At 56.9% G+C, this 12,160-nt stretch overlaps 1 protein-coding gene across 1 annotated transcript in view; it reads left to right on the top strand.

The window, feature by feature from the left end:
- Positions 1-12,160, top strand: part of LOC140424765 (obscurin-like) — a 1,044,598-nt gene that overhangs the window by 651,963 nt on the left and 380,475 nt on the right.

Genomic DNA, 12,160 nt, shown 5'->3' with positions numbered 1-12,160 from the left:
GGGGGGGGGTGGTTAGAGTAGGCTGGGCTCCGGGGGAGTGCCGGGAGGGGGTCCGTGCCGGGGTGGAGGTTGGGGGGGGGGGTCCGTGCCGGGGTGGAGGTTCGGGGTTGGGGGGGGGGTCCGTGCTGGGGTGGAGGTTGTGGGGGGGGGGTCCGTGCTGGGGTGGAGGTTGGGGGGGGTCCGTGCCGTGCCGGGGTGGAGGTTGGGGGGGTGGTCCGTGCTGGGGTGGAGGTTGGGGGGGTCCGTGCCGTGCTGGGGTGGAGGTTGGGGGGGGTCCGTGCCCTGCCGGGGTGGAGGTTGGGGGGGGGTCCGTGCTGGGGTGGAGGTTGGGTGGGGTCCGTGCCGGGGTGGAGGTTGGGGGGGTCCGTGCTGGGGTGGAGGTTGGGGGGGGGTCCGTGCTGGGGGGGAGGTTGGGAGGGGTCCGTGCCGGGGTGGAGGTTGGGGGTTGGGGGGGGGTCCGTGCTGGGGTGGAGGTTGGGGGGGGGTCCGTGCTGGGGTGGAGGTTGGGGGGTCCGTGCTGGGGTGGAGGTTGGGGAGGGGTCCGTGCCGTGCCGGGGTGGAGGTTGGGGGGGGGGTCCGTGCTGGGGTGGAGGTTGGGGGGGTCCGTGCCGGGGTGGATGTCGGGGGGGGGTCCGTGCTGGGGTGGAGGTAGGGGGGGGTCCGTGCCGTGCCGGGGTGGAGGTTGGGGGTGGTCCGTGCTGGGGTGGAGGTTGGGGGGGTCTGTGCCGGGGTGGAGGTTGGGCGGGGGGTCCGTGCTGGGGTGGAGGTTGGGGGGGTCCGTGCCGTGCCGGGGTGGAGGTTGGGGGTTGGGGGGGGGGTCCGTGCTGGGGTGGAGGTTGGGGGGGGGGTCCGTGCTGGGGTGGAGGTTGGGGGGGGTCCGTGCCGGGGTGGAGGTTGGGGGGGGGTCCGTGCTGGGGTGGAGTTTGGGGGGGGTCCGTGCCGTGCCGGGGAGGAGGTTGGGGGGGGGGGTCCGTGATGGGGTGGAGGTTGGGGGGAGGTCCGTGCCGAGGAGGGGGATGGGAGGGCAAGTGAGTTGGTCCACCTGGCCAGGTGCCAGCCTCCAACAGTTGGACCCATGCGGTCCATGCCACCTGGCTGGGGGGAGGAGGGGATATGGGCAATGATGACATGTCGTCGTTCCCCTCCCCCCCACCAGGCCGTCATGTTTTCAGATCATCCAGCGATGTTGGCCGCCGTGGTGGCAGCCGCTCATGTCTTTGTTGCCCTGGATGAAGAGGAGGAGGAGGAGCGTGCCAGAGAGGCGGCGCAGGCTGCCGCAGAGGGGCAGGCGGCAGCCACCCAGGCTGGAGGGACACCTGACCGACAGGACGAGGAGGGGGAGGAGGACGTCGCGGCCCCACGGCAGCGGAGGCACCCGAGGGCGCCCCGTGTGTACCGGCCCCGGCAGTCATACCAGGACCTCACGGACCGGGAATGCAGGAGGAGACTCCGGATGAGCCGGGAAACCGTGGCACACATCTGCCACCTGCTGGCACACCTGTCACCGCGTGGCACTGGCGGGGGACACCCTCTCCCCGTGTCCGTCAAGGTTACGGTGGCCCTGAACTTTTATGCAACGGGGTCATTCCAGGCACCGAGTGGCGACCTGTCCGGCATATCGCAGACATCGGTGCACCGGTGCATCCGGGCAGTGACAGATGCTCTATATGCCATGGCGCACCACTACATCCGCTTCCCCGTGGACCGGGCCAGCCAAGATGCCCGGGCCGTGGGCTTCTCTGCCGTTGCCGGGTTCCCCATGGTCCAGGGCGCGATCGATGGGATGCACGTCGCCGTGCGGCCACCTGCAGATAACAGGGCCGTGTTCACTAATAGGAAGGGGACCTATTCGATGAACGTACAGGTGGTCTGCGACCACCGCATGATGATCCTGCACGTCTGCGCCCGTCACCCAGGCAGTGTACACGACTCATTCGTGTTGTCGCGGTCATCCATCCCCGGCATGTACGAGGGATGCCATCCCCGGCTGAGGGGCTGGTTACTGGGTGACAGGGGCTACCCATTGCAATCGTGGCTGATGACGCCTATACGGAGGCCACGCAATGAGGCGGAGAACCGCTACAATGATGCCCATGTAGCGACAAGGGGAGTGATCGAGAGGTGCTTTGGTGTGCTGAAGATGCGTTTCAGGTGCCTGGACCTCTCTGGGGGCGCCCTCCAGTATCGGTCAGATAGGGTCGGCCGCATCATTGTGGTGTGCTGCGTCCTGCACAACATAGCCCAGCAGAGGGGCGATGTGCCGCAGGCAGAGGAGGGCGGAGTGGAGGAGCAGCAGGAAGAGGCCCAGTCCTCACCAGATGAGGGGGATGGGGGCAATGGTCAGGGCAGACGGGGTAGACACAGGCGGGTGGCTGTCCACCGTTACCGGCTGGCCCAGCGGGCACGGGACAGACTGATGGACGCCCGCTTCACTGACTAGATGGGCGTGGGAATCGGGTAGTATGGCCACAGACCGCACACCATGGCAACAGCCGACCACCCACACCCCCCACCCATCCACCCACCCAGCACCCTCACCCCCCTCCCCAACCCCACCCACCCCACCCGCATGCACACCACCCCCACCCCCACCCCCCATTGCCGATCCACCTGCGGCACAACGGGCCGGGCTCACACAGTTGCGGGTGGACGCGTGTCTATCGCAGGCCATGGAGGATGATGACAACCCGCCCTGCGATGAGCTCCTGGCTCTACATCGTTGGACTATGTCTGACCCATGGCCACAGTACCACCATCCACCCGGGCCATCCCTGCATGCGGCTGTGACACTGCAGCGCACGGTCCCGTCCTCTGCCCGGGGGATGTTGATGGCGGCCCAGGGGGAAGGGGGCAGACTCACCTGGGGCTGAGGTAAGACCACCCCTCGCACACACACTTGCGCTCAACGTACATGACACCCCCGCACACTTTGGACAGAGCACAAAGGCAGCTTCGGTAGGTGTAACATTGACTTTAATAACCAAAGGAGTTCATGCACGTTCCCTAGCCCCTAAAACTCATCTGTGCCCTGCACCCGTGCCAACTTACTCAGTGTCTAATTGTTTGGCCTTACGGGCCCTTTGACTACGTCTACGTGGTTCCCCAGACGGTACAGCAAAACTGGAGGTGAACTCCTGTGATTCCTGCCCTCTGATACTGGATCCCTTTGGCGGCCGTTTCCTGGGGCGTCCTGGCCTAGATGGGCCAGGCTGCGGCCTGGGCGACTGGGATGGCGAGCTGCCAGCCTGTCCTGCCCGTTGCCCACCCGATGCACCTGGGACGGAAGGGGGGGAGTTCGAGGTGTCGCGGTGTACCGGGACCTCCCCTACAGAGGGAGCCGGGACGGACCACACCACCTCCTCCTCCCTTGGGGTGCCCGATGGCCCCCAGGCCTCTACATGGGTGGGGGATGCGAACGGACTGGCCATCCGACGCCCCCCCGACATCTGGCGCTGCCAGTCCTGGAGGCCCGTGCTGGTATCGACAGGGGTCTGCAGGTTTGCAGCCATGGAGCCCAGGGGGTTGGCAAACCCTGTCTGTGACAGTGCGACGCCGGCTCGCACATGGCCACTGGCGCCGATGCCCTCAGCGATGGCCTGCAGAGACTGGGCCATGGCCTGCTGAGACTGGGCCATGGCCTGCAGAGACTGGGCTATGGCGTTGAGCGCCTCTGCCATCTGGCGCTGGCACTGGCTCATGGCCTCCTGTGAGAGGGCAGCCATTTCCTGGGCCACAGAGGCCGCCTGCACGGAAGGCCCCAGGCCTCGCAAACCGTTCCCCATGTCTGACACCGTCGCACCCATTGCCTCCACCGCGGACGCCACCCGTGCGGTGTCAGCCTGGGTGGCACGCATGACCGGCACCACTCCCAGCTCCTGGACGCGGGTGGACACCTCCACCTGCGACCGCAGCCGCCGCAAACCGCCCGTCACCCTCTTCGCTCGTCTCCGGGTCGATGGTTGCATCGGATCTATGTGTGGGTGTGGTAACTGCAGGAACCCGGGATCCATCTGGGCGGCAGATGTTCGCTTGGGCTGGGCTGCCCTCCGACCGCCCGGTCCCTCTGCTGCTCCTACCTCCACCTGCTGTACCGGGACGGCTGTGTTGTGCGTACCAGTGAGTGTACCAGACGCCTCATCACTAAAGTGCCCAACCGTGGTGAGTGTTTCTGCGATGGTGGAGGGTGTTGGTGACAGCAGTGGCGTTGTGTTGTGCTCTTCGTCCCACTCTGAGTCCATGGCACTTTTGGGTGGGGGTTCGTCTCCACCCATCCACTCTGAGTCACTGTCCAGTATTTCGTCTTCCTGGGTAGTGCTGTCCCGGGTAGGGGTGTCCTGGGTAGTGCTGTCCCGGGTAGGGGTGTCCTGGGTAGTGGTGTCCTGGGTAGTGGTGTCCTGGGTAGTGGTGTCCTGGCTCGGATATGACAGGGCCTGTGGCTGCCCCCCTCGTCGCTGGGTGGTCGCTCCCGCACGTGACGGGGGTGTCGTCTCCCTGTTGCTCCAGGTCTCTCCGTCTCCCGTGGTGTGCGAGGGTCATCCTGCGGGCGTCGCATGCTGGAGGGTCCGGGTCTCTCCGTCTCCCGTGGTCTCCGAGGGGCATCCTGCGGGCGTCGCATGCTGGAGGGAGCGGGTCTCTCCGTCTCCTGTGGTCTCCGAGGGGCATCCTGCGGGCGGTCTGCATCTGCGGGGATGGGTGCCTGGACGTTTGGTCCTGCGATACACAATGAAGCATGCATGGTTAGACATCAGGCAGTGATCAGGTGATACGGGGGAGGGGGATATAGGGGAGGGGGGATATGGGGACGGGCTGTCGGTGGCTCACTCGCTAGTACGCCCCCGACCTCTGCATCAGCAACCTCCCGGTCCTCAGGTCCGCCAGCCAGTTCCAGGGCCCTTTCCTCGTGTACGGTCAGTGGCCTCTCATCAGCGGGCCCTCCTCCAGTCCTCACATGCTCCCTATTGTTGTGTGCACGCTTCTCCTGTGGTGGGGGGGGGGGTGGGTGGCAGGGGTAAAAGGCAACACTGTTAGGCAGGTATATGAATGCACGCCATCGGTTGCGCGTGCATTGCAGAGGTTAAGGTTAGGGCTGGATTCACTTGGGGATATGGGGGAGGGGGGATATGGGGGAGGGGGGATATGGGGGAGGGGGGGATATGGGGGAGGGGGGGAAATGGGGAGAGGGGATATGGGGGAGGGGGGATATGGGGGAGGGGGGAAATGGGGGAGGGGGGGATATGGGGGAGGGATATGGGTATGGGGAAGGGGGGATATGGGGATGGGGGGGATATGGGGGATGCTCACCCTGCCTGCTCTGACGAGGTCGTTCACCTTCTTGTGGCACTGGGTGCCTGTCCGTGGTGTCAGGGCCACAGCGGTGACAGCCTCTGCCACTTCCCTCCACAGACGCCGGCTGTGGCGTGGGGCAACTCTGCGGCCGTGCCCGGGATACAGGGCGTCCCTCCTCTGCTCCACCGCGTCCAGGAGCGCCTCCACATCGCGTGACTCGAACCTCGGGGCTGAGCGACGGCCAGCCATCCAGTCGGGTATTCCGGTCGGGTGGGGGGGAGCAGCGCGGCCTTATGAGCCGTCACGCCGTGCAGCGCATATGACGCTGCATGGCGTGAACCACTGCGCAAGCGCGGATCCCGTTACGTCGCTGCTAGCCCATTTCGGGCCGGAGACTATCGACCCATTTTTCCGACGTGACGCAAGTCGGATTTGCGCCGTTTTTTGCGTCGATCGGCGGACTTTCCGCCGATAACGGAGAATTTCGCCCAATGTATATTTTTTCTGTTTTTATCATGTCGCAAAAACTATTCGTAAAGTACAGGTGAGATTAAAATCAACAACATAGATAAGTGACACAGCAATCTTTCATCTGTGCCCTAGCTATTCACAAAATATGTCAACAATTTAATATAGGAATTTGATGAGGAAATCAAATGTAATATTTCCAAGTTTGCTGATGACAGAAAACCAGATACAATTGTGAGTGGTGATGAGGATGCAAAGAGGCTTCAAGGCGATTTAGGAAAGTTGAATGAGTGAGCAAATACTCGGCAGATACAGTATAATATTGGCAAGTGTGAAGTTATCCACTTTGAGAAGAAAGGCAGAGTATTAGTTAAATGATGATAGATTGAGAAATATTAATGTACAAAGGTACCTGGGTGTCCTTGTACCCCAGTCATTGAAAACAAGCATGCAGTTACAGCAACCAGTTAGGAAGGCAAATGGTATGTATGCTAACCGTCATTGTAAGGACTACAGGAGGAAGGAAATCTAAATGAAGCTTCCCTGGGCCTTGGTGAGACCTCTTACCTTACAAAATATATACTTGCCATAAAGGGTGTGCAGCAAAGGTTCACCACACTGATTCCTGGAAAGCAGGATTGCCGTAGAAGAAGAGATTGGGACGACTGGGCCTGTATTCACTGGAGTTTAGAAGACTGAGAAGGATCTCATTCAAACATAAAATTCTGACAGGCTGAACAGACTGGGTGCACGGATGTTATTTCCTCTGGCGTGGGTGTCTAGAACAAGGGGCCGCAGTCTCAGGTTACGGGTAGGCTATTTAGGACTGGGATGAGGAGAAATCTCTTCACTCAGAGGATGGTGACTCTGGAAATCTCTATCACAGAAGGCTGTGGAGGCTAAGTCATTGAATGTGTTCAAGAAACAAACAGAATTCTAGACACTAACGGTGTCAAGGGATATGGGAAGAGAGCAGGAGCATGATGTTGAGATAGAAGATCAGCCATGATCACATTAAATATCAGAGTGGGTGCGATGGGCCGAATGGCCTGCCCTATTTTCCATGTTTCCATCTTCATAACCTAGACTAAAATGGAACCCAAATCTGAGGGCAAGAAAGTCTCCATACCCTAGCAGCAGTCAGGCTTAAAGTAACATTTTGCCTTGACTAAGATCTGGAAGGCAATAATATCACAAACAATAGAGGATACAGCACTGATCCCTGCGGTTCTTAGCACTTAAAGCAAGATCATTGTACCTATTTTTGCAATCAAGTGAGGAGGCATCAAATGGCTCCCCTCTTTTCCATCCTTATTTCACTGCAGTAGTTTTTTTAAAGGGCTTACTTACCAATTTTTTGAATGAAGTCATACCTGGCACAAAGGAAGTTGGTTGTGGTGGTTGGAGATCAATCATCTCAGCTTCAGGACATCACCGCAGGAGTTCCCCAGGGTAGTGTCCTAGGCCCAACCATCTTATGCTGCTTCATCAATGACCTCCCATCAGAAGGCCAGAAATGGGGATGTTCGCAGATGACTGCACACTATCAGCACCATTTGTGACTCCTCAGATAATGAAACAGTCCATGTCCAAATGTAGCAAGACCTGGACAATATATATATTTTTAAAATAATTTTTATTGTCACAAGTAGGCTTACATTGCAATGAAGTTACTGTGACAAGCCCCTAGTCGCCACAATCCAGTGCCTGTTCGGGTACACAGAGGGAGAATTCAGAAAGTCCAAATTACCTAATAGTACACCTTTCATGACTTGTGGGAGGAAACCGGAGCACCCGGAGGAAACCCACGCAGACACGGGGAGAACGTGCAGACTCCGCACAGACAGTGACCCAGCCAGGAATCGAACCTGGGACATTGGCGCTGTGTAGCCATAGTGCTAACCACTGTGCTACCGTGCTGCCCATATAGCCAGGCCTGGGCTGACAAGTAGCAAAAAAGAAAATGCTGGAAAATCTCAACAGGTCTGGCAGTATCAGTAGGAAGAGAAAAGAGCTAACATTTCGAGTCCAGATGACCCTTTGTCAAAGACTCTTGACGTTAGCTCTTTTCTTTCTCTACAGATGCTGCCAAACCTGCTGAGATTTTCCAGCATTTTCTTTTTGGTTTCAGATTCCAGCATCCACAGTAATTTGCTTGTATTCTGACAAGTAGCAAGTTACATTCGTACAACACAAGTGCCAGGCAACGACCATTTCCTACAAGAGAGGATCTAACCATCGCCCCATGATATTCAATGGCATTACCATCGCTGAATCCCCCGCAATCAACATCTTGGGTGTTTCCATTGATCAGAAAAGACTGGATTAGCCATATTAATACTGTGGCTACCAGAGCAGGTCAAAGGCTGGGAGTCCTATGGCGAGTAACTCACCTCCCAAAGCCTATTCACGATCTACAAGGCACAAGTCAGGAGTGTGATGGAATACTCTCCACTTGACTGGATGAGTGCAACTCCAACAACACTCAAAAAGCTCGACACCATCCAGGACAAAGCAGCTCGCTTAATTGCAACCTCTTCTACAAACATTCAGTCCTTCCACCACCAATAAACATTGGCAGCCGTGAGTACCATTCACAAGATTCACTGCAGGAACTTGCCAAGATTCCTTGGGCCGCACCTTCCAAATCCACAATCACTACCATCTAGTAGGACAGGAGCATCAGATACCTGGGAGCCCTCGCCCCCACGCCTCCAAGTCACTCACCAGCCCGACTTGGAAATATGGAGACTCACTGTCGCTGGGTCAAAATCATGGAACTCCCTCCCGAACAGCACTGTGGGTGTACCTATACCTCAGGGACAGCAGCAGTTCAAGAAGGCAACTCATCACTACCTTCTAAAGGGCAACTAGGGAGGGCAATGAATGCTGGCCTAACCAGCGACACCTACATCCTGTAAATACATTTTTTTAAAGGTTTAATGTTGTAAATGGACGATTTAATTGGTCTTCTGGAGATTAATAATAATAACAATAATAATCTTTATTAGTTTCACAAATAGCACAAATTAATATAAGAACATAACATAAGAACTAGGAGCAGGAGTAGGCCATCTGGCCCCTCGATCCTGCTCCACCATTCAGTGAGATCATGGCTGATCTTTTGTGGACTCAGCTCCACTTTCCGGCCCGAACACCATAACCCTTAATCCCTTTATTCTTCAAAAAACTATCTATCTTTATCTTAAAAACATTTAATGAAGGAGCCTCTACTGCTTCACTGGGCAAGGAATTCCATAGATTCACAACCCTTTGGGTGAAGAAGTTCCTCCTAAACTCAGTCCTAAATCTACTTCCCCTTATTTTGAGGCTATGCCCCCTAGTTCTGCTTTCACCCGCCAGTGGAAACAACCTGCCCGCATCTATCCTATCTATTCCCTTCATAATCTTATATGTTTCTATAAGATCCCCCCTCATCCTTCTAAATTCCAACGAGTACAGTCCCAGTCTACTCAACCTCTCCTCGTAATCCAACCCCTTCAGCTCTGGGATTAACCTAGTGAATCTCCTCTGCACACCCTCCAGTGCCAGTACGTCCTTTCTCAAGTAAGGAGACCAAAACTGAACACAATACTCCAGGTGTGGCCTCACTAGCACCTTATACAATTGCAGCAGAACCTCCCTAGTCTTAAACTCCATCCCTCTAGCAATGAAGGACAAAATTCCATTTGCCTTCTTAATCACCTGTTGCATCTGAAAACCAACTTTCTGCGACTCATGCACTAGAACACCCAGGTCTCCCTGCACAGCAGCATGTTTTAATATTTTATCATTTAAATAATAATCCCTTTTGCTGTTATTCCTACCAAAATGGATAACCTCACATTTGTCAACATTGTATTCCATCTGCCAGACCCTAGCCCATTCACTTAGCCTATCCAAATCCCTCTGCAGACTTCCAGTATCCTCTGCACTTTTTGCTTTACCACTTATCTTAGTGCCGTCTGCAAACTTGGACACATTGCCCTTGGTCCCCAACTCCAAATCATCTATGTAAATTGTGAACAGTTGTGGGCCCAACACTGATCCCTGAGGGACACCACTAGCTACTGATTGCCAACCAGAGAAACACCCATTAATCCCCACTCTTTGCTTTCTATTAATTAACCAATCCTCTATCCATGCTACTACTTTCCCCTTAATGCCATGCATCTTTATCTTATGCAACAACCTTTTGTGTGGCACCTTGTCAAAGGCTTTCTGGAAATCCAGATATACCACATCCATTGGCTTCCCGTTATCTACCGCACTGTTAATGTCCTCAAAAAATTCCACTAAATTAATTAGACACGACCTGCCCTTTATGAACCCATGCTGCGTCTGTCCAATGGGACAATTTCCATCCAGATGCCTCGCTATTTCTTCCTTGATGATAGATTCCAGCATCTTCCCTACTACCGAAGTTAAGCTCACTGGCCTATAATTACCCGCTTTCTGCCTACCTCCTTTTTTAAACAGTGGTGTCACGTTTGCTAATTTCCAATCCGCCGGGACCACCCCAGAGTCTAGTGAATTTTGGTAAATTATCACTAGTGCATTTGCAATTTCCCTAGCCATCTCTTTTAGCACTCTGGGATGCATTCCATCAGGGCCAGGAGACTTGTCTACCTTTAGCCCCATTAGCTTGCCCATCACTACCTCCTTGGTGATATCAATCCTCTCAAGGTCCAATATTACAAATTAATACTACAATGAAGTTACTGTATACATCCCCTAGTCGCCACAGCCTGGCGCATGTGCGGGTACACTGAGGGAGGTTTCAGAATGTTCAATTCACCTAACTTATAGCACTGGGTTGAATTCTGATTTATATCTCTGTCTGTGGCTCTTGCACAGTCAAAATCAAAAGACAAGGGGTGGGATTCTCCGTCCCCCCACCGGGTCGGAGAATCCCCGGGGGGGCAGGCGGCGTGAATCCCGCCCCGCCGCTCCAGCGCTGACTGCCGAATTCTCCGGCACCGGTTTTCGGGCGGGGGCGGGGATCACGCTGCGCCAGTCAGGGGCCATTGGCAGCGGCCCCCTGGCAATTCTCCGGGCCCCAATGGGCAAAGCGGCCACCCTTTTTCGGTCAGTCCCACCGGCGTGCAATAGACATGGCCCAAATTGGCAGGACCTGGCTTGGAGGGTGGCTAGCAGGGTCCTTGGGGGGGGCGCGGGGGATCCGGCCACGGGAAGGGGGGGGGGGGCGCCCCACAGTGGCCTGGCCCGCGTTCGGGGCCCACCGATCTGCGGGCGTGAGGGCACACTTTTCCTCCGCGCCGGCCTCTGTAATGCTCCGCCATGGGCGGCGCAGAGAAGTAACACCCTGCACATGTGCAGGAAACACGCCGGCACTTCTGCACATGCGCCAGAACACGCAGGCAGTCCTGCGCATGCGCCAACTCGCGCCTGCCGGCAGCGGCCCTTCAGCGCCAGTTGGCGTGGTGCCAACCCCTCCAGTGCCGGCCTAGCCCCTGGAAATGCGGAGGATTCCACAACTTCCGGGCTGCCCGACGCCAGAGTGGTTCACGCCGCTCTTGGCGCCGGTACGGGCCACCCCACCAATTGCAAGAGAATCCCGCCCAAGGGTTTGATTCTCCATTCTGGAGATTAAGTCCCCACGCCGCTGTGAAAACCAACCAGGGCTGGCTTGTAATGCAGAACAAGGCAGCAGTGCGGGTTCAATTCCCGTACCGGCCTCCCCGAGCAGGCGCCGGAATATGGCGGCGACGGGGCTTTTCACAGTAACTTCACTGAAGCCTACTTGTGACAAGCGATTATTATTATTTTACGCCAGGAATACTAGCGCAAAACGGCCACCGATTCCCTGTTCCGGTGGCGGGGGCGGGGGAGGGAGGGCTGCAGCATAGAGCTCTCATCTCTAGCTGCCGATACGGCCTGGAGAGTTGCCGGGTCGCGCCTTGCTTCATGGCAGATGCCGCTCGTGGACCAGGCCCGCAAAATAGTACCCCCTTTGGCTGCCTTGCGCGCCCGGACCACCCCACCATAGTGCCCCCAGCCCCGAATATGTCCCCCCTTGCCCGCGGATCGTCCATCCCCCGACTGTGGCGGCGCTGGACTGAGTCCGCAGCCGCCACGCTGAGTTCCCGATGGGTGAGACAACATGTGACCCACGGCGTCGGGAACTCGGCCGGTCGGGGATGGAGATCACGGGGCGGGCCTCAGCCGACGTTTGGAGGCCATGGATACTGCATGCGGCCTCCTCTCGATTTTGGTGTCTTCGCCCCGTCACCGAACGAGATTTCGGCGTCGGGGATCGGAGAATCCAGCCCAAGGTTTGAAACTTGGAAGTTGGTTGTAGAAGCAGAGGTAAAAGGACCCAATCACGGCCCTTAATTTTCGCCGTCCCTGCCCCCACGATGAAGAACAAAGAATAGTACAGCAC

This window comes from Scyliorhinus torazame, chromosome 6, assembly GCF_047496885.1.
Source record: "Scyliorhinus torazame isolate Kashiwa2021f chromosome 6, sScyTor2.1, whole genome shotgun sequence".
Classification (NCBI taxonomy): domain Eukaryota; kingdom Metazoa; phylum Chordata; class Chondrichthyes; order Carcharhiniformes; family Scyliorhinidae; genus Scyliorhinus; species Scyliorhinus torazame.
This window is presented reverse-complemented; position numbering and strand designations above follow the sequence as displayed.